At 43.3% G+C, this 22,348-nt stretch overlaps 1 long non-coding RNA gene across 1 annotated transcript; it reads right to left on the bottom strand.

The window, feature by feature from the left end:
* Window positions 1-866: 866 nt before the first annotated feature.
* LOC107214974 lies at window positions 867-7,813 on the bottom strand. The gene is made up of 2 exons (XR_004496074.1): window positions 6,426-7,813; window positions 867-1,010 (listed from the first exon to the last, which is right to left on the bottom strand). It is a non-coding gene; the product is annotated as an uncharacterized LOC107214974 (long non-coding RNA).
* Window positions 7,814-22,348: the final 14,535 nt, after the last annotated feature.

Below are 22,348 nucleotides of genomic sequence, written 5' to 3'. Positions count from 1 at the left end.
CTTTGGGAAGCGTTCCTTGTTCTGCCTGTGCCCATCAGCTGGACAACACTTGTAAAGTGAAAACTGCTCTTTTTGGCTGAGTTTAAAGGGAAGAAAATCCAGCCACAGGATTTGCACATGCTCACAGGAAATGGACAGCATTGCTCTGCCAATAAAGCATGGTCTGAATGAAGGAGAAGGCAGGATGTGTGTATAGTGGTGGATATTAAAACTGACTTTTGGATATTTTGGAGACACTCTGTGCGCCCTGCCTGCCTAAGCCATGAGTCTCTTCCCAGTGACTAGACACTAAGTAGATACTGATTAAGAACCAGAGACCCCAAAGCCTGCATGTCTCTGAGAGAATCGAGCATTATTGACATGAGAAAAGGGAGAACAAATGCATATTAACTTCAGGGCTGCAGGCTTTTACCTCAAAGTTACAGGAGCAGCAGTGACTGAAGCGAAAACATGAACTATTTAGAAGATGTTACAGGAAGTATTTCTTTGCGAGAGCCAAATTGGGTGACAGGATTATATTTTGAAGGGGAGGGCTAATGTGACTGACTTAGAAAATTATGGATAGCTGTGCAAAGCCAAACCCACAGAGGCTTCAGAAAAGACCTGCAGAGTGCCAGAAGCATAGGTACATTGTAAGAGAGTCACATTTTCAACTCACAGAGTCATACCAGCTGGAAGGGAGCCCTGGAGGCTGCCTGGCTCAGCCTCCTGGCCAAAACAGGGTTGCTGAAGCATTGAGCAGGTAGGAATCAAGGTTTGTCAGACTATTAATTCATTCTACTGAGCTTCCTAGAAGAATTAATAGAAGTGGAAACTACGACTTGATAAGAAATTACATTGTTTAACTTATTCAAAATCAATAGAAGTTGGGAATTACTGAGCTTTATTAGGCTGAGAAATAAATGGAACAGTAAAGGCTAGTTACTTAACCAAGGATGTTGTGTGGTAGTGTTGCAGACACTGTATGCTCCTCCACACCAGCATCCTGCCCAGGTTTGAGATCCCACTGCCTGTAAAAATACACACAAAAAATATTAAAATATGTAAGCAAATGTCCAGTGTCACTGTTGAGGCGTCTGCATGACAGTCAGTTGGAGCAATTGCTTTCAGATGAACTGTCTTATCTAGGGGAAAGTCATAACATCATCAAGTTACTTTCATGTTCAAGATGATGAATCATTTGAAAGTGTCACAGATGGGAGTGAGCCTGGACCATTGCCTGTCAAATCCATTTTAGCCTTCCAAGTGGGAAGGACTCATATTATCCTTCAAACACTGGTGTAGTTGAGGTCTCTATGTACAACTCAGCAGAAAAAAAAAAAAAAAAAAGCAAAACCAAAAGCCAACAATCAACCCTCTAAAGAAAACTTACCCTGAAGGATTTTGGTACCAGATAAATATCATATACTGATTACCTGTACTGCCCATTGCAAGTTTCTATTATTTCAAATGTAATAAATTTATGGCAAGAAAACATAGAAATTACATATTATATATTTTTTATTAATTATAACTATTGGGGTTTCTTTCTATCTTCCTTCATTTTAACCACTCTTTTGATATGACATATGCACAGATTTGTCTTACTGAACTCTAAGAGCATATTGATCCATTTGTGCCTGAGATAGGAATCCTTTTAAGTCCTATGCTGAACTTATGCAGACCTGGTAAAATTTTTCAGCAGTAGAGAAAAAGCAACTATAGGGCTGATCATTTAAAAGACTAAATGTTTGTTCCTTTTCCTTCAGCATGAGCTGCTCTAGCCAAGAATATTAACCTGAGTAACAAAAGGGATGGCCGAAGGGGAAGTGCAAGATGAGGCTTAACATCCTCCAGGCCTGAACCTAAAGTACTTTCTGCAGCCAAAGCTGCTATTGTTGCTAAAAAGGCTGCTGTGAGTTCAGGGACACTGGAACCTTTATCTATATTGCTTTGTCTGGATCACTTGAAATTTAAGGAGAATAAATTACTGGATTTATAGTGTGAACAGAGTATCTTGTCATATGGGAACATCCAGAAATGTTCTCATGTGCATCTTCAGGAAGGTTCATATTTTCCTAGCTGTTAAGGATTCACTGCTTAACAGCAAATTTCCTCTGAAAGCTCTGAAGATGTTGGACTCTCACCCAGCCAGATCACTAGATAGCTGTGCTGTCTGGAGGAGTGGGAAGGACTGGGTTGGCCAGCCTTGGTGCCAGCAGCCAGGCTTGCATTCCCTGGGTCAGCAGAGCCACAGGAGACCTCAGAGCAGAGAAAGTGTCTCAGCTTGCACATGCCTCCATCCCCATGGGGCAGTGCATCTTTCTACTTCCTCTGGGTAAACTCAGAGCTTTTGCTCAGGCCCAGTTGCATCTTCACCAGAGCTAGTGAAATGCTGAGCCAAGGACTGGCCAAAGCCTGGTGTAATTGTCCTGGTGTTGGAGCACGTGGGTGTTTGTCCCAGGGTGTACCCATGACCGGCAGGGAGGGATCTGCTGGCACCCTGACTATGATGCTGAACACTTCTGGGCTCCTTGCAGACATGCTGAAATGGGGAAAATTGTTACTCATGCAAATAATAGCTGACCTTCTGGTCAGAGCATGCTACCAGGCACAAATAGGCATCCTATTGCATGGACTTTGTTTTCACTACCCCCTTGCACGAAATAAGCCATTTAAGGCTCAGAGAGTGTTTCCCACAAAGGCAGAGGGCAGAAGGTTAGTGGCTTCCTTCCTTAATGGGACTGTGGGGCTCCCTCAGCCGTGTTGTGGCAGGGGGCAATGGAGGAAGGAAGCGGATAACACACAGCCGTCCTGCACGCACCCAAGGGGCACGGAGCAAGAGTCAGAGGTTGTGAGCTGTGAATATCTGGGTGGGAGAATAAAAGCCAGGTGGTACCAATCCCCAGAAGCAGCCAGAGCTGGCTGTCCCCCAGAGCTGCTGTTGGGTCTGTGAGAACCACGCAGGAACTGAGGCCCTCCTGCACGCCTTGGGCAACACTTGCTGTCCTGCCCTCCAGCCCTCCTGCCATCCTGCCATCCTCCCATCCTGCCATGCAGCCATCCAGCCATCCAGTCATCCTGTCATCCAGATATCCTGCCATCCTCCCATCCTGCCATCCTCCCATCCTCCCATCCTCCCATGCAGCCATCCTGCCATGCAGCCATGCAGCCATCCTGCCATCCTGTCATCCAGATATCCTGCCATCCTGCCATCCTGCCATCCTGCCATCCTCCCATCCTGCCATCCTGCCATCCTGCCATCCTGCCATCCTGCCATGCAGCCTCTCACCTGAACCAAAGGGCCAGACTGTTCAGTGAGTGGCCAGTGTGTTATGGATGAGAAAGTCCCAAGAAGGAGACAGAAAAAAACTGCAAAACGGAGATAATTAGTCAACAGATACTCTCCTCCCTCCCCAAACCCTTCAAGCAAATGTTTGTATCTACACTGTTTTTCACTCTATCTGTGGCTATATACCTATTATCTGTCTTAACAAGAAGTAGTGTGTCAAGTCAATGTATGATTTACTATCGTCTACAAAAAAGATTGCTTTCTATGTTCAGTCTTACTATTAAATGAGCAGGGAAGCAAGTAACAGTCACTGGTTTTGGTGGGAGGCATGTATTTCCCAATATTATAATTTGATTTCTATTTTAAATAAATACAAAGAACCAGTAAAACAATGTGCCCACAAAAATTGCAGTGAAAATTACAAATTAGGTATTACTTCAATATCTAATTAGACTGAAATCTGAAGGAAATTAGATAATATCTAGGTAATGTGAATTCAAAAATTAAATCCTCATTCACAATTGAAGAATGTCTTTTGCAAAAAAATACACCAGATTAATTACAGGATTAAATGCAAGGATGAGGAAGAAAAGAAAGTGGGTGAAAGTGGGAACAAATGAACAAAAGAAGGAAAGATAGTAAGCTCTTGTGTTTCAGTAGAGCCTTCCACTAGGCCACAAATTTGTGTGAGACTGAGAACAACTTTTTTCAATTCATGTTCAAATTTCAATTCATGGTTCAAAGATGAAACACTGGAAACATGTGTGCTCTTTTCTGCCCTATGTAAATCACTTCAGGACAAATCCATCCCTGTTGTAAGTGGGTGTAACTCTGTTCAATCCAGTGGAGTTGCACCTGCTTGCACTAAGGGAAAATTTGGCTCAGATTGGATCCAAATTAACTCAACATTTGGAAATAAGAATTAGAAGCTTGGCATATTCCTGCATTTCATCTGGAATCTCATAAAGCCTGACATTAGTTTATCTAATAGATTTACAACTAGAAAAATATTTTGTTCTCCTATCAACTCAGTCCAAAACTCTCCCTTTCCCTGCTCCCTTCATCCTTCCTCCCTCCCCTCCCTGGGCAGGAGGATTGGTGCTGCCTTGGCCCCTGTTGTCCTGCTGCAGCTGGTGGAGAGCCCAGCTAATAACAGCACATCCTTTTTGATCTCCAAAGTGCTCCACAGGAGGTTGTTCCTGTTGGTAAGGCTGGCCCTGCTGCACTCATCTGCCAGCTTCTCCTCAGACTGTAAGGATGTGAGTGCCTGAGGATGAGGGACGCTTCCTGCACCAGCACTGCCAAGGACTGGGACAGCAACGTCTGGCATCACTGAGAAGGAGGAAGTCTGGTTTCCTCCCTTAATTGCTAAAGCACTGGTACAGAGGTTTGTGTGGGGAGGAAAGTAATTTTTTTATTTATTTTTTTTTTTAATCTTTGTCTATCTACGAGTTTTTAGGAGTCATAAGGGACAAGTAGTTAAGCCTGGAAACTCATAAGCGTTTAAAGGGATGTCTTTCAAAGAAATGCAAGCACAAGGAAATGTCAAAGATCCTCCACACGAAACCCACCCGTTCAGAAAAAGCCTGAGTAAATAGATAGCCTGTGCAATGTGTTGGGAAAGTCAACAAACCCAGGGCTTCTCACAGGAAGGGGGAAGTGAATTCCTGAATCAAGGATTCTCTCCTGAGGAGACCAAGCCCACAGCTCTGAGAAATACAGGGTTACAACCTCTTAATGCAGTTTCTTTCCCTCCAGAAAGAGCACTCCAAAAAAGCACCCCGGAGCCCAAGAGAATCTGGCTCAACAGAGCAGAGGAACTTGTGTTATGCTTGGAAAGGACTGGCAAGAGGGATTAGTCTTTGCATTACACATTTGTTACGTTTGACCATTGCTATATGTGCACAGAGAGGTGTGTGATACCCCAGCCTTTCAGGGACAACCACGTGAGCACGTTGTCAGGATCCAGGAAGGGCTGTGAAACCAATGGAAACACTTGCAGGTTTGGTAGGTGGTAGGAAACACGGCTTGGAGAAGAGGAAAAAACATATGGCTCAACTGGAAAGTTGGTGGTTTCTCTTGGATTAAGTACCTGCAGAATCACAGAATGGCAAAGGTTGGAAGCAACCAAGGGTTTGGGGTGAGGTTCATTTTCCTCATAGTAGCTAACAGGGGACTGCAGTTTGGATTTGTGCTGGAAATGGCGTTGGTAATTCAGGGATGTTTCTGTTATTGCTGAGCAGCACTTATACAGCCTCAGGGCCTTTTTCCTCCTCACCCCACCCCACCAGTGAGGAGACTGGGGGTGCACAAGAAGCTGGGAGGGGACACAGCCTGGACAGCTGACCCCAGCTGACCAGGAGGGTATCACAGACCATATTGTGTCATGCTTAACTTATAGAGCTGGGGGGAATGTTGACCAGGGGCAGCTGCTCAGAGGCTGGCTGGTCAGTTCATTGGTGGTGAGCAGCTGTTTTTCATTTGCATAATTCATCTTTTTTGTGGTTTATTTCACTCTTGTCCTTTTCTATTTTTTTTAAATTTAACTTCCTTTTCATTATGTGATTTCTATTATTGTTGTCGTTATATTATTATTGGTAGTAATATTCTTATTGTTAAATTGCTTTTATCTCAGCCCACAAGTTTTCTCACTTTTACCCTTCCAATTCTCCTCCCTCTTGTCCTGGTGGGTGGAAAGTGAGGGAGCACCTGTGTGGTGCTTAGTTGCTGGTTGGGACTAAACCACAGCAGTACCTTTGGAATTCACCTGGTCCAATCCCTCAGCTCAAGCAGGGCCATCCCTAGGATCAGGATCTACCTACAAGCATCTACCCCAAATTTTCACTCAGTATGAGTTAGTCAAATGATCTACCTTGTCTTTGCTTGCATGCTGCTTTTGTCACAGTATGTTTTTCATAAAGACTGCTTTATTAAGCCTTTTTTATCAAGCAGAAGACAGGAGCTTGTTGATAATGTTGTTCCAGTCAGGATAAGACTGAACACGTTATTTGTACAGTGGTGAGGCTTGGCTTTTCTGACGGAAGCTGTCAACAGCTGTCATGAAAGCTGCTTGAAAGAAACCGCTATTTGCCTATAAAAATTTCGTCGGCAATGAAGAACTTACTTTAAAAACCACAAATAGCAATCAGCTCACCTTCCAGTCACTTCTTGAGTTTTCCAACTCGGAGCACACTGGATTATTTCCTAGAAGCACACAAATAGCAGAGTTTGAATCAACAACAAGCTGAAGTAGAGCACACAGAAACAGAGGATTAGCCCATCCCAGACCAGGGTAGTGAGAAGCTTTTATTGAAGCAGATGTAAATTCTTGTTTTATGAAAATAAGTGGGAATTTTGCCATTTCCTTCAAACTGCTGTTCTCTGATCCATTACAATTTGAATCTAAACACAAAAACATAGCACTGATACTTTGGACACTGAGGAGAAAAAGATAAATTAGTCGTCAGCAGAAGTGAGATATTACATATTTTTTGGCTCTGTTTGGGATCTTCTGGAGCCGAGAATTTTGATAAGTATGCTTACTGTTATATTTTACTTTTTGCAGGAAACAGGCTAGTTTTTCATTTTTCCTTCAAATGTTCAGAAGTGATTTTTACACTCAGTAAGTCCGCAGTAAGAAGGATGAAAAGTCAAGTCCGTTGTGGTGTACCTTGGATGGAAGATTAGCAAGGATCAGCAAAATATTTTTGAAGAACATATCAGATTGTTTATTCTATGATAATTCATAACTGGAAGCCAACTCCTGCCATGAAGAAATCAAGTACTTCTTATTATAAATGATTTCTACTACCTTTGAGAAAACTACAGTTTTCTCCCTGTACATGGACTGGTGGCAAGAATCAACCGGTGTAACTTATAACAGCAACAAATTGTGTAACACTGTCTAACTGGTATGTAAAATGGTTCATCTTGGCTTCTGATGACACATCAGTCACGTCATCTAACTTGAGGTTGGGTTCTCTTGTTTTTTATATTTCACCAAGATGTGAGATAGAACCATCAAGTTTCAGCTGTCACAGGAGCTCAGGTTCCATTGGAGCCACTTATTTTCAAGTATGGAATTTAGCCAGAAAGCGGGAATACTTTTGTCTTTCCTGACAAAATATCTATGTGAGATATCTATGTGATATCTATCTATCTATCTATCAATGTGTACAGTTGCTTGTGTTTCCACATGCTTGTAAAAATGAGCAATCCTCATAGCTGTCTGTGGTAGCTACTTGCTTTGTTTTGACTAGCTCCATTACTTATTTTCTTTTGTCTCTCATTCAGAGAAAAAATAAATTGCTGATAAACTGTACTAAAGGAAGTATTCAGAGTTGTGCATTAAAGAAGTGGGAAGGGAGGGGGAAATAACAGAGGGTAATTTTATCATATATCTTTGACCTGAAGCAATAATAAATGTGAAGTCTGTATAATCATGGGTGATGTTTTTATATACGTATCATATTTTAGATTGGTTTAGGAGAGAAACACATAAAATTGATTGACTGGTGATGTGGCAGTAATTATGCAAATAGAGTACCTCGACCATAAAACACTTTAAAGAGAAGAAGGTAGTTCAATAACAAGTAAGCATAAAAAAAATGTGGTTATTGCATCTATCCTAATGCCCTGACATCTCTCCTGCCAAAACATGAAAGGAATGGATGTTGTGTAACAAAATTAAAACTTTATAAAATGTCGGATGAAGGTCATAAATAACTTTTCCATATAAAAAACATGTTCTTAATTGTTGACTGTGACTTTCTTACAATTTTGTTCGGTCCTGGGCAAAGTTCAGTTTTATGAGACCAGCCTTGTGCAGCAAACACACCTTTGCTCTGCTGCTTTACTGCACCATTAATGGTTCATTTGCCTTTGGGGGCAGGGGAAGGTAAGGCCTGCTGCTGTTCTAGCCTTTCCCTGATGCTGCTCGCATGAGAAATGTGAGGTAATAGTTCACTGAGTCATTCTGTGAAGTGTTCTCAGTTGCTGAGAATAAGTAATGGCAGAGTATTCCCTCACTGCCCACTCCACAGTCCCTGTATTCTTGCAGCTGCATGATCATTATGCATGAATCATGATCCATTTTTGGTGGATGCTTGAGAAGGGCAAAAGATAAAGAAAAAAATTGATTACGCACAATGGACTGTCTTTGTGTGGAAACTCAAAGGGGTGGAAGAACACCCATCTGAGCACAGGTTTGACCTTAATTTGGCCTAGATTTGAGATGTGAGTGAAGAACCCTCCAATACCTAGGAAACTGGAGATATTTGCTTGCAGGCACCCATGCATTAATTTTAGCGAAGCAGGAGCTTCCTGTGAGAACAGACTGGTGAGAAACAAGCAAAGAAGAAAATGTACAGCAGAGAGGATTGAAAGCATCTTCCAAAGCATCCTTCTTCCCAGCCAGACATATCAGGAGGTACATCGGAATCCTGGAGAAATCCTCTTTTTTCAGCTGTCCCTGTGTCCAGACTTAGGTTGAACATGTTCCTTATGAGCTGTGTTCTTTATGTTAGCCAGCTGCTCTCCTCAGCAGCAAGTCCTGTGCTTTTGAGCAGGTTCAGGATGTAGGGAAGTCTCATTGTGCTTATGCTCTTGGCTTGATGATTTTGAATATCACTGAGAGACCCACTGTGCACAAACAGGCTGGTTATGCACCACAGGCTTCCTTATGGACTAAACCACTTCTGTCCATTTTCTCCCAGCTAACTCTCCCAAGATGGACATGGCCTTTGATGGCAAAACACTGCATGTGGGCAACCACACTCCTCTCAAATATGCAGTGCCAATTTGATGTGGGCCACATGCTCTTGGAGGATCCGGGTTTTGAGACATTAAAGACAGTCATCTATCAGAAGTGACTTGAGAGTGATCAGCTGTCCAGAGCATCTTCAAAAGATGGCCTAGGGAACATCAAATAAAGCAAATTGGATCAGGGCTCATCACAAGGCAGCGGGAATGTTGGTTCTTGCAGGAGGTGCAGCTACCTGTGCAGCAAGAAGGAACAGGACAAGCTCTGGACAAGAGATTCATTGCAAGCTACTAGAAAAACAAACTGGGGTGTCTAGGAAAGTCCAAAACATTCTGAGCTGAAAATGGTCTGTGTGCAAGGGACTTCAAGGAAAATATATGCTTGTGTCCTGTTCTCATGCTTCCCAAGAATGTAGCCAGTTTTTTGTAATTTATAAACAGAGTATTGGACTAGAAAGGTATTTTGTTCCAGTCCATTTGCATGGATGTTTTCCCTACAATTAAACTGCTAAATGCTTTTTTTTGCCATCGAAATAGGACATAATAAATATAAATAAACACAATCAAATCTTGAACCTTTGACTTGCTCAAGTATAAAATCACTCCTATCCCCATTACTTCACAACTAATTGCAGAGTCTAGTTGGAACCAAGACTGCAAATGTGAAGGTGAGGAACCTCAGGTGCCTGCAGTGCTGTTTTAAGGCAAGACCAAAATCATGATAAAAATGGCCATGATCATATAGTCCAATAGTCAACATGAAACCAATAGATGTTGATTTCTCCCATGTGTAGAAACTGTGATTTATATACTGTAGGATAACACTGATAGGTCACCAAGCAGCAAACACCATGTCATGACATGTCAAGGTCTGTCTGTTCTGAGGAACCAAGGAGCTCCAGCCCTTTACAGCTTTCATGGTGACTGCACATATATTTTCTTCACCCTGTTTGTTTATCATGCAGGTTTCTGGAGCCCTTGTCAGGCATGAAGTCACATGGTAACAACTATCTTGGCTTCAAAAAAGACAGTAGCTCAGAATTACCAGTAAGATGTACAGACTTGGTAAGGCCATGTTTTATTGTTGCCACTTGCATTTAGTCCAGTCTCCAGACGGACTAACACAGAATTAGCTTTGGAAAGATATATTAATTTTCTCTCAGCAACAGCCAGTATAGCCAGGAGATAGTCCTTCAACAGAGGACCCATCAGACACCTAACAAAAGGCAACATTTCAGCCCATGTCCTGCAGCTAGTCCAAACACAGAAGCATAATTCCTGATGGAGTCACTTAGCACTTAAAGGTAACTATTAGGCAAGTGAGAAAAAAAATGTCCATCTCTGATTTAAAAGCAATATTTGAACCTGGTGCAGCAGAAACAATAGGCTCTTTCCCAAGTGGAGATCAGGTATGTTTATTTTACTGAAATATATGGGTTTGTGACAATCAAAAGCAGATGTTCATTAACAGGCAGGACATAGGTAGGTTTCCAAGGCATAAAGCATGAGGAGGGCAAAGAGGCAAAACATTCAATCTCCTGCCTTGCACCTGAATCTGCCCAGCCCCTTAAATCAGTTTTCAACAATGCTTTTTGATTTTCATGTTTATAAGTAACAGCTATGCAGATGCTGTTCCTGCTGGCCTTGCAAAACAAGTACTTTGGAGACCATTTTGATTCCTATTTCAGGATATTCTCCGTTTTTTTGCCTTTAACTTGACTTGGGGTCCAGAACTAGATTTGAATTCTGATGGCTGAAGATGTGCAGAGCTGAGAGACTTCTTTTATAAACTGACTGCAACCTTCAGTCTGGAGCTGAGGTCCTTCAGAGCCTTCATGTGCTCAAATACCATGTTTGGTGCAGAGGGACACCTGTGGATGTGTTACTCCTTGTATAGCCCCTCTGTGTCTCCTAACAGTTTGAAACTCTCTGAGTGGAGGTGAGTGATGTTGCACTAGACCGGGACAACCTTATTTCAAGCAGGAACTGTCAGCAGAATCAGTGCAAGGTCAGCCACTCCACTTGTTCCTTTCAGGAAACTACTCCTCCTACAGACATGCTTACACTAAACAAACCCCCTCAAATACATATGCTGCAGCATTCCTCCATACGCTGGCGTCATGAAGACTGGCAAAAATGCCATGGCAGCAAATGTTAGCAGACCTCCAGACCAAATCAAGCCCCATTTTCCCTTGTACAAGGACAACTCCAAGATAACTTGCCAACTTACACTTGGTTGTGTTTCTGTTTTCAAAGAGTGCAGCAGAGCATCAGCAAAAAGAAAGTCCCGGGAATGTTTCTGCCAGGAAAATTGAGTGATGGAACTGGTAACTGGATTCAACACACTGGCAAAAGAATTATTTTTATCAGCTGACCCCGAGTATGCCTATAAGATCACATTTTTTAAATTTTGTCTGCAAGTGCATCTGAATCTCAGTTCCAAACCAAACTGAGGTCTACATGTTGTGGATCAGTCACTTGAGTGCTTTAAGTTTTTTTATAAAAAGACAAAAAGAAAAAGGGTGGATTTAGATTTGTGGAATTCCCCAGGTGGCACTCTGTATCCACTTTCCTTCATCAAAAATCCTGAGACACCCCTGCCCTCCACCCATGTGGTCTCCCAATCCTGGTCTCAGACCAGGAGGGTTGGTTGCCCACTAAACTATGTGGCCTATGAGTTATCTTCAGTGGAAATGCTCATGAACCCAACCTGAAAAATAGCTCTGAAGGAGGAGGCACCCAGCTTCTCAGCTGCTCCATTTCAGGGGTAATGGTCCCAGTTCCAACTCCTCTACAAACCTTCCAGCTTCACAATTATACAATGTGATACCACTAACATAAAGGTAGTAATATTGGCTATCAGAAGCAATAATGACTAATTAGAAGTCCAAGGCTAAGTCCTGGTTCTCAGCAGCAGAGGCTCCTGGGTTCCTGATAGCCTGGGAAGGAGGTGGCAGAGAGAAGCTGGAGGAAGGTTAGGGAAGGATTGCAGGGACCACCGGTGGGCCAAAGAGCTCCTTGATGTCTCCCCACACACGGGCAGAGAAGAGTTGTGGCAAGGTCAGGGAACAATGGGCATGTAGGTTCCACTGCTGGCACAGACCTTGAAGCCATGTGAATAGGTCTATCACCCGCATCCACAGGGGCCACTGGAGCTGGAGTCTGAGCCAGAGAGTGGTCTCTGCACCCACAACTCTACTTTTCTTCCATTGCCTGATCCCTGTGCTGCAGACTGAGGGACGGGGCTAACAAAGTTACAGCAGGTATTTGACACCACAGACCTTATTTCAGTGTGTTATGAAAAGTCACACAGGCAGTCTTTTTTTCCTAGGCTCAGCATTCAGAGCAAACACACTGCTGTAATCTTTAGCAAATACATTTTTGCTTGCACAATAAATCTGTTCAGAAATCACACATTTCCATTCAAACTAGTCACTAAATGGTCACGTGTTGGGGCCTATCTCTGCTTTGTGCTGACACTGCATGGGCAGAGAATCACGTTCCTTCATGAAAACATATCCCCAGTCTTGAGGCAGGGCTTGGCTCAGGGTCACATAAGATTCATCCACATTTCATATCATGTTTCCTTCTCTTTCTTCACCAACCAGTCTTGAAATATGTCACTTCCGTGCCAGCAGACAAAAACAAACCACAAATACATGCCAAGTGGCTGTACCTATGCTGGCAAATAAAATGGGCCAGGGAACAGTTAAAGGAGGAGCACTGCAAAGCACATCCTATGTCCCTCTGGCTAAGCTCTCACTCTCCAAAGCAGGAGGACAACAATCCAAACCAGGAGCAGACCCTGGCCCAGATGCTTTTCCCTAACCAGGGGCAACAGCTGGGAAAATGTTAGGTAGTCCCAACCAAAACCATGCCATGCTGTGTAGTCACTAACAGGAGCTGTCGCACACTGCTGCCTGTGTCCTGGCATTGGTGAGATACTACAACAGTCCCCAGCTGGGACATTGCCCAGAATCTGGAAGATCCTCAGTAAGTGCCTTGTCTGTGAATGACTCCTGTGAGATGTTAGGAAAACTACAGAGGCTTTCTAAATCCCTGTTGATCCACAAAATTGGGATAAGGAACCCCACTGTATGTCTGAGCTGTGGAGGGAGGACAGAGCACTTTTCAGCTTAAAAGTAATAGGAAAACATGACAGCACCATGGCTGGACAAGTGGGCTTGTCCCACTGTGTTTGGTAATTTTAATTTAACAGAGAGCAAACGCTCATTTGAGGAATTCATACTCAGAACAGAACTTTGGCCATTGTTTTAAATTACAAATAAAACCAGTCATCTGCACTGGAAACAAGCATCTTTAAGACAAACAGGGATATATACCTTTGAAATAAAAAAAATATTTTGCCATGTTCTGAAATAAAATGTTTCATATTTTGTTTCTTATTGGTATATATCTTTTTTACTTCCTTCATTTGTGAAAGATGATTTTCTGTTCTATTTTTATGACCTACTTATTGCTGATATCAGGAATTATATCACTAAATGAACTTCAGTAAAGACAGACACAACGTTCTTATACTGAAGAATCTAATAAATGGGGTGGGAAAAAATCAGGAAGTTGTTGTATTCAGTGCTGTGGATTTAAAGATTTTCTGATCTCTCAATTGTCCAGTAATATATGTGTGTCAGACCTGTAGCTGGGAAGAAAGGAACCAAAATGCACAGGATGAAACAGAAGCATAGAGGGAGAAAAAGAGGGAGGGAGAGGAAGAAGGAAGGAGGGAAAACAGGCGAGAAGAAGGAACCACCTGAACCGATGTGCCCTTGCTCACTCGTGTACCCACCTTCCTCTACAGCATTTACAAGCCAGCAGCTCAGATGGATGCAAAGCACCCCTGATTTTCAGACTTCCGTGCTGAAGGTCCTCCAAATTTTACAGCCCATATGTAGAGCTACTCAGAGATATATGTTTGGAATGCACAGTTTAGCTACAGTTCTTCCAACCTGCCTGGCCTTCCCCTTATACATTGGATTTCCACTTAGAACCTGAAAGGAATATACCACCAGGGGCTGTATTTCCACCTTCAGGGAAGATCTAAGTGCAAGGGATGTGTGGTGGAAAGCTCTTGTTTTCTGAGGAGTTTCCCAGCCCCATCAGGCTTTACCTCTGAGTAACATAGATCAGACATGTGTAGGCTCTCCTTTGAAACTTGTGCACAAGACTGTTCTGTGGCAAAGCTTCTGAGCAGCATTGAGACTTTTGCAAAGGCAAAAGAAAAAATTTGAAAGACTCTTAAATTCGTATACTTCATGGGTGTGGGAAACCATAAATGCAAAACTACATCCTCTGCTGCCATGGGTTTGCAGAACTGCAGAGATTCTAGTACAGGGAGAGCGAACACTTGACACCAGGTGTGGGTCAGCTGCAAAATATCTGTTTTTCCATGTGGAAGGGTTAGCTGGAGAGATGGTTAAAGAGCAGTATTCCATGACGTCAGTGGTGTTTATGATATGCCCTTTAATTACCCTTACCAGTAAATCAGTGTGTGCACTTTAGTACCACAAAGTAGGACATACTTCAAGGAAATAATAGCTCTGCTGATTAGCTAATGAATATGCTATCAGAGAACTCAAGGAGCCTGTCCAGTAATGCTCACTTTAAATAATAATGTTAATTAAAAACCTAGTGCATGCCTCAAATCCGCTGCTTAACTTTTCAAACAGTTCTCATATTCATTCTTTCAATTATCTGCTCTGAATTTACTGATAGAAGGATGCTGTCCTGTTCTCTGGCTGCATGTTTAATTCATGTAAGCAGAACAGTACACACAGAACAGAGGAGTGAATCTAATCTTATCTATGTCTGGAAAATGAACCTCCCTTCTCCCTAGGGCTGGGGAAGCCCTCTCTGGATGCACACTGTCCAAGCCTGCTGGCTGAGACTCAGCCTCACTGCTCACATGTCAGGGGCCACCCTGCAGCTGAGGATGACACCCCAGATAAAGTGTTGGTGGCTTTCCCTTTCCTCCATTCACCTGCTGATGAGGCTGAAGACAGTGTGGCTAATGAGCTTAGGTGATTAAGAAAGCTCAGATATCACTGCAGTCTCTCATCATTGCTTCCACCTTGTCTGCTTACAGAGCTAAGACCCCTCTCTGCTTAGAGGGGTTTTACCTACATGATCCATTTAATCTGGATCTGGACTACATCCCCTCTACAGATCCCCAAACTCATATCGACTTTATGGGCCAGGATATGCCCTTCTGGGGGACTCTCTTTTGGGGGCAGTTGTCTTCAGGACAGCATGTAGCCACAAAGCCTGTGAGTGTCTATAAGCATTCTCTGATGCAAGCAGGGCAACAGCAGACTGTGCCAAAATTACTGCAACAAAACAGTTTGGCAAATTATAAACTTCCCTTAGCTCCAATAAGAAGTTTGCTATCAGAAAATCTGCTACAGAAGATATAATCAAAAATTCATTTACTCAGCCAAAGACACCCTGCAAAATTCTTGTATTCCTGTCAAAGAAGCCTGGCTGTAATGAAAATTAATTTGTTTTGAAAACCAGATACTTTCAACTCGTCAGTTTAGAACAGTAATTTAAATATTTTCCAAAGCTTCTGTTGAAAAGATTTGGTCTTCTGATCACACTACAGCCTCTGGTTCATCCTGCTTTTCTCTTGTGCTGCAGCTGTCCTTAATGCCGAGTCTTCTCCCTGAAAAGGTATATTCCCACTGCCTTCCATTGCCATGCCTCTTACCAGTAGAGCTCCACCTGACCCTTCCTACCTCATTTCCCTCCCTCCCACCCATGCTGATTAGGTAGCACATGCACTTTTTTATTTTCTTTTTTAACCACAGGGAATGTCTAGTCTCCTTTCAACAGGACATTTTTGCTCAAAACTGAATTTCTGGACCTGATGTGCAAGGTGTCTCAGAAGCTGACCTAGGGCTGGGAGGGATATGGAAGATCTCAGTGTAAATCTGTGGGAATAGAGAGGCAAGGGTAAGATTTCTCAGAACTGTGTAGAGCTGAAGCCTTAGGGTTTACATGTCACTCCCATAGGTTTCCCCGTCAGTGGAGCACATTGAAACACAAGTGAAGCATCCTGGCCACATTTTAGGTTGCCCAACATGAACATGAAAAGTAAGGTGCACATCAATATCATAGAGCCTCTGCACATAATCGGTGTGAAATATCAGTTTCTTTCCATTTTTCCCTGTGTTTTTAATACATGGCTCATTTCAGAAGTGCTAATCCCTTGCTTTAGATAAGGAAGTGCTTTGCAGTGTGGTAGACATGATCCTGTTGCCCAATGCTGAAGCAAGTGCTCCAGCTTGTATCCCTAGCCACCTGCAGAAGGGAAAACTGCATGCACAGGAACCAGGACTGGTTTATACTGGAGAAGGGGGACAGCACACAGCTGTCAGTGCCTATCCATGTCTGCCCTGATGAGCTCTGACACAGGGAAATTTTAAGACATGAGCATCTTGTTTACAAAGCCCAAATCTGCTGGAATCAGTATTTGAAGTTTCTTACTTTTGCTGAAAACTGATTATGGAGACTTAGAAAGACAATCTGTTTTCCCTGAATTTCCTGCTTATACAAAGCTTTCATTTAGTCCCAGAAACTTTATCTACCCAGAGCAAAGCATAAGACTGGGTAAAACAAAGTGAGAGCTCTCTGGCCTGCTTCTGCCTAGAGCACATTTAATCCCATCGATTCTTTTTTGAGGAGTTGTCTTTTCATTTTCTGAGAGTCCGTGAAGTATATAGAGTAAAATTATTCCATGCCTATTCTAAGTATTTTTTAAAAAACCTTGAAGGTATCACTTGGTGCTTGCAATAAGAATAAACATTTTATTAGTCAAACTTTTGAGCGACTTTTTTTCCTTTGGTTAAAATGGTAATGCTATTTTTCAGTCTCTAGGCTCTTACTTTGATCTGGAAAGAAAAAAAATGACATGTCAAAGTTACAGGAAACTACAGGACATCACCTCGTCATGAGGAAGGGAATATTGCTTCTTTAGGACTGTGTTTCAGGCTGAAAGGTTTCTAATAGTTTAAAATAAAATTGAATCAAATGAATCTTGTGACATATTTCGTTAACTCTGTGAAGAGCAGAGTTATGCCTTATATCTTGTCCAAGTCATGGACAGACCCAGGCATAGTGTGCACAATGTTGGGGCAGGTGTGTCTCCCCAGATGTCACAGGCACCACTTTTCACCTCTGTCACTGATCTAGAGGGGGCTCATCATCCCCACTGTTCCATTTTTAATAAGCTCTATTCAGATAAAATGGAACAATACAGAAAGTGAGGATTATGATAGAAAAAAAGACATTGAGTAAAAATCTCATTTTAGGAAAATGAAGACACTGCACACATACACACACTTGGAAGATGGGGATCTACAGCTTGCCAGAGTTGCTTGCAGATTCAGAGAAAGCCAGTTTCAGGTTCTTGGTCCTCATGCACCTTGAGTCACCGTGAGCAGAGGCTGCCCACAAGCAGCTCCTCATGATGCTGCAGTTGAAGCAGGACAGATCTCCCCTCCACCAGGCCTCCTTCCCTCTCCCCTCCACAGAGCCCTGGCCAACCACGCATATCCTCTCCTGTCAGCAAGGACACTCCAGGGAGACACATCTGCCAGGCTTGTGCAAAACTCCTTCAGGGTGGGAACACTCATCAGGATCTGCCTGGATGGTTTGGGCTCCTCTCTACTGCAAAGGGATCAGACACATGACCAGCCAAACAGACAAAGCTCATCCCTTCCCTCTCACGCCACAAGACTGGATCCTCTGTAAGCAAGGCAAAAAAAGCAGCACTAGTGTTAATAAAGTGTTATTTATTCCCATGAGAAGAACAAGTAGAATTTGGGTTCCAGCTGGCATTCAGTGCTATAACTAAACCTCCCATTGTGCTCATTTTTTTTTTAATTGCCACATTTGTGAGGTGACATACACCTTTGTTCCTCCTTCAGGCTGTGATCTTCACAGCATTGAAAGGTCATGGACTAAAGACCTGCGGACTGCTGTTTTCAGAGAAGGTTTCCTTCCTGCTTCTCCAAGAGCAGGGGCTGCTCAGCAGCCCCTGTCTCTCTGCTCTGCTGTAAGAGGGGACAGATTTTTAAGTCTTGTTTGCTCAACTTTGAAACTTTTCTTCTATGTGACTCAGGATGTATTTAGCAGGAAACAGTAAAGATGCAGGACAGTTTTGGAGAGGAAGTAGGATGTTTTAGATATGCAAAAAAAAATAATTACTTATGCTGAAACTGGGTCAAAACACCACAGAGTTTACCACGGCTCTCAGGAAGAATGCCATGGGTTTTTTAATAACAACAAAAATTCAAGATCTCAGCATTGGGTCTCATCCCAAAAAGTAATATGGTTTCAGACCAAATGGAAACTAATCCAGCCTATAAATCATGATGCAGCAGATGCAACAAGCTCAGTCCTGAACTCAGTCACTTTTGGTCAGCTAAAGCTGATCTTCCAGACAGCTTTGTTGGGAAGGCAACAGGAGATTGAGCACTAGTCTTCTTTCCTTTCCATCACTAATTATGTTCATTGTTTCAGCTGAAGTTAAATTATCTTTTTAATTAATCCAGCTTCACCTTTTAGCCACTAGATCTTGTTATGTCCTTCTCTGTGAGGTCAAAGGCCTCTTAGCACCTATCATTTTCTCTCCACGAAGGGACTTACTATACCAGTCACGTTATAATCTTCCTTTAGGAACTCGAAGCAGACCATGGTCTTTAAATTTATCAAGACCAGATATTTTCCTCAGTTCATAAATCATTTTAGCAATTCTTTTCCCTACCTTTGCCAATTTTTAAACACCCTTTTCCAATGTGGATGCCAGGTCTGTATGCAGCATTCCAAAGCAAAATTGCCTCCTTACTCCTACTCACTATTTTCCTGATTATTTGTTCAAGGAGTACATTAGCACTTTTGGCTACAACATTGGCAACTCTTGTTTGATTGCAAGTCCACCCAGGCACCTAAATTTACAGATCAAAGGTTGGACTTGATGATCCTGAAGGTCTTTTCCAACCTAAATGATTCTGTGATTCTCTGAAATTCTACTCCACTCTCCTAGATATGATACCAACTTCCATCAGATAGCTTTGAGGAAATATTAAAAAGTGTTTCCAAAACACGTTACAAATATGTAGTGAAGGCCTCAAGCCTTTTGCAACATATGGAGCAGAAGGCACGTGAAAATGCTCCTCAAGCCTTCTGTTTCCTTCTCTCTGGCCTACTGCAACAACCCTTGCCCTATATTCTAATACTGAATTCAGTGTGTTTGACAAAACCCTGGAATGCCCAGTGTATACAGATTTAGGAACTGGAGGATCTGTGAGGAATGAAGTTCATGACAGCTGGATAAAGGAAGATCTGGAGCTGTGATCATACAGGAAGAGTCAAAGCCCATTTTGGGTTTCTGCAGCCTGTGCTCAACTGAGGTTCACAACAGCATGGACAGGATGTCACCCCAGAATCCCTTCTTCTCTTTGAAAAGAGCAGAAGTTATCTTATTTTTGTGCAGGAACAGACACTAAATTACCTGAGTTCTATATGGTAGATGTTACAAAGCTGATGTATGGCTTTGTCTAGCTCTGCAGCTGGAAAACAAAAATCAGCTACTTTGGCTCACTTCACACCCAGGTTTTTTGCCCTCTGATCATTCACAGGAAACAAAGCCCACCTGCAGTTCTGGAAAAGCCAGGCACCCCTTACTTCCTTCGGGCAGCCTGTCCAAGGCTGGTTCTCTTTGCCTGGGGTGGTTCTCTGAGTCACCAGCCCAAGCCTGGCAGCTGGTGCAGCCACTCATACCACACCACTGCCCTCACTGCCATGCTGAAAAATACCACTCTGAGCCACAGTAGGGACCTCATCTTATCTCAAGCACTTTGAGCAGAAGAAAACCTGATTATGTGTGAGGGTGTCAGGAACACTACGAAAAGAGGATCTAGGACCTAGGGAAGACTGGAGGCCAGGGTAACACACACGGACAGGAGCAGCCTGATCTTGAGGGGCCACTCAAGCAAATTAGAGCCTTCTAATGTTGCTTGATATTAGCACCTGAAGCAGATGCCCTGGGACATTCGGTATTTAATTTTTACTCTTTCCAGAGAAAAGGTGCTAACCTGATAAGTGGCCGTATACCTTTTCCCCCCACCTCCAAATGTTAACCCTGAAGCTTCATTCTGGTACTAGAAAGATGCTCTGGGGTCAAGTTGGCTTGTTCAGCCTCACTAGTAACCAAAACTCATGGTCAAATTCTTTCTTTGCTCTTTCACAGCACAGCCCAGGGCTGTCACTGCAGAGAAATGGTGATAAGTGAGGAAAGCTTTTGGCCAGGCTATCCATGGGGAGTGGTGATATCACCAATGTAAGAGCCAGAGCAAAGTCCAGCTCACACACTCAGAGTTGTGCTGGCTCAGCAGGATTAAAATGCAAAATAATTATGAAACAAGAAGAAACCTTTATTTTGTCTACGAGTAGCAGCTCCAGCAATCCAGTACATTTGGAGAGCAGTTTTGGTAAGTGTGGAGGTATGGTCTCAAGTCTTTTTCTATGTAAAGTCATAACACAGAACCCTGCTTTGAGGTCCTCAGCACATTTTAAGTAAGGCAGCATCATGTTGCACCCCTTTGATTCTTACATAGGGTTGAAAACCTGGAAGCCCTGCTTCTGGTCCAAGGAGGCAAAGCATTCCATTCTTGATTTTTTTTTTCTAAGAAATAATTGGAAACACCTTCCCTATGAAATATTGCTGGTTTCTAGGGTTTGTTTTTTTTTCTCCTGATATCACCTAAAAAAACATTTTAATCCTCAGATCCAAGAGGAATCTTTTCCCATAGGGCATCTTTATATGCCCTCTGCAAGACTGATTATCTGCAGGAACCACCCTAAGATAGACCCTGGGCTAAGGTGGTGCTGAGAAGGGAGCTGGGCCTCCTAGGAGCCCTCCTAAACAGGTGCCACAGGGTTTCAAAGCAAAATGGCCTTCCACAGGCTGCCATCAAGAGCATCAGCAACCACATGACATTTTCTACTGGGTCAGCAACCTGAAACTGGAACACACTGGTCTCCTGTTTTATGGTTAATCTGAGCAAGGCAGCTCTGACACACCCAGCAGGTATGGGTTATGTGCTAAGCTTTTCAGCAGTGGCACATCAAAGATCACCCCAGGAAGAAAAATGGAAAAGCAAAAGGGATATAAGAAAGGATGCTGACCCTAACTAAGGCTGAACACTCTGCAACACCAGTTAGCAACAGGGCTTTTTAAGTGCCAACACTTGTAAAACCACAAATAATGGCATTTTAGACAATAGGTGCTTCAAGAGGAAAGATATCCACACTCTAGTCCACACTCTTTGTTTTTTAAGCCCAGTGTTTCTCTGCATGGCTCAATTTGCACTTAAGTATTTATTTTTGTAAATCACAAGATCCAAGCCCACATGGCCTCAGGGCTAGCAGGGCTGGGGTACTTGGCTACATTAACCCACAGGCAGCCAGGACATGAGGTGGCCCAGCACTGAGCATGGCATGACAACTCCACCAAGAAGGGCGAGTGATCCCCACTCCTGGCTGGCCACAGCAACCCAAACCCCAGGCAAGACGCAGCCAGATCCCTTTTTGCTAGGACCAGTTTTCCTCCTGGGGCTGTGAATCAGCATTCATCCCATAGTCCTCTCAACACCTCTGGCATAAGGAGGCAACAGGTTTGGAATACCAAGAGGCAGATCCTTGACTGGTGCAAGTCAGCATAGCTTCACTGGAGGCCAGGGAGCTACCCCAATTCACCCCAAAAGAGGGTCTGGCACAGAGAGACAAAGAGACACACCGCAGCCACTCCATGGGTATGGAGGTTGGGCATCCTGGCTTTCAGGACTGATGACATAGCTGGAAATCACACCTGGCAATAAGTCTGGCTCCAATGAACTGAGCAATGAAGATAACCAGTCCTCAGAGCCAGCAAAAGATTTCCCACTTCCCTTAGTAGCTAAAACTCATTGTCTTCTCTTTTCAGCAGCAGTGCCTTCAGGTTTTGCTGCCCTTCACCTTTGGCCACAGGAGGATGCCAGCAGGCACTCAAAACTTCTGCCACTCAGCAGAAGTGACATTTGACATTCTGATATTTGCCTGCTCAGGGAACCTGGGTGTTGCTTTTGTGTAAAGGGCAAGCAAAACAATGACAGTCCTCACAGAGCATGAGCTCAGTTCCCCAGACTTTCATCACAAAAACCTCACGTGTGCCCGTGAGGAGCCTGTGCTGGTAGGTGGAAGCCCTGGTTTTACAGATCATCAGAAGGTATAGTGAAGGGGGTTGCAGAAAAAACACAC

The sequence above is a fragment of the Parus major genome, chromosome 2 (genome assembly GCF_001522545.3).
Source record: "Parus major isolate Abel chromosome 2, Parus_major1.1, whole genome shotgun sequence".
In the NCBI taxonomy this organism is placed as follows: Eukaryota; Metazoa; Chordata; class Aves; order Passeriformes; family Paridae; genus Parus; species Parus major.
The sequence above is the reverse complement of the archived record's forward strand: the minus strand, read 5'-3'. Positions and strand labels throughout refer to the sequence as shown.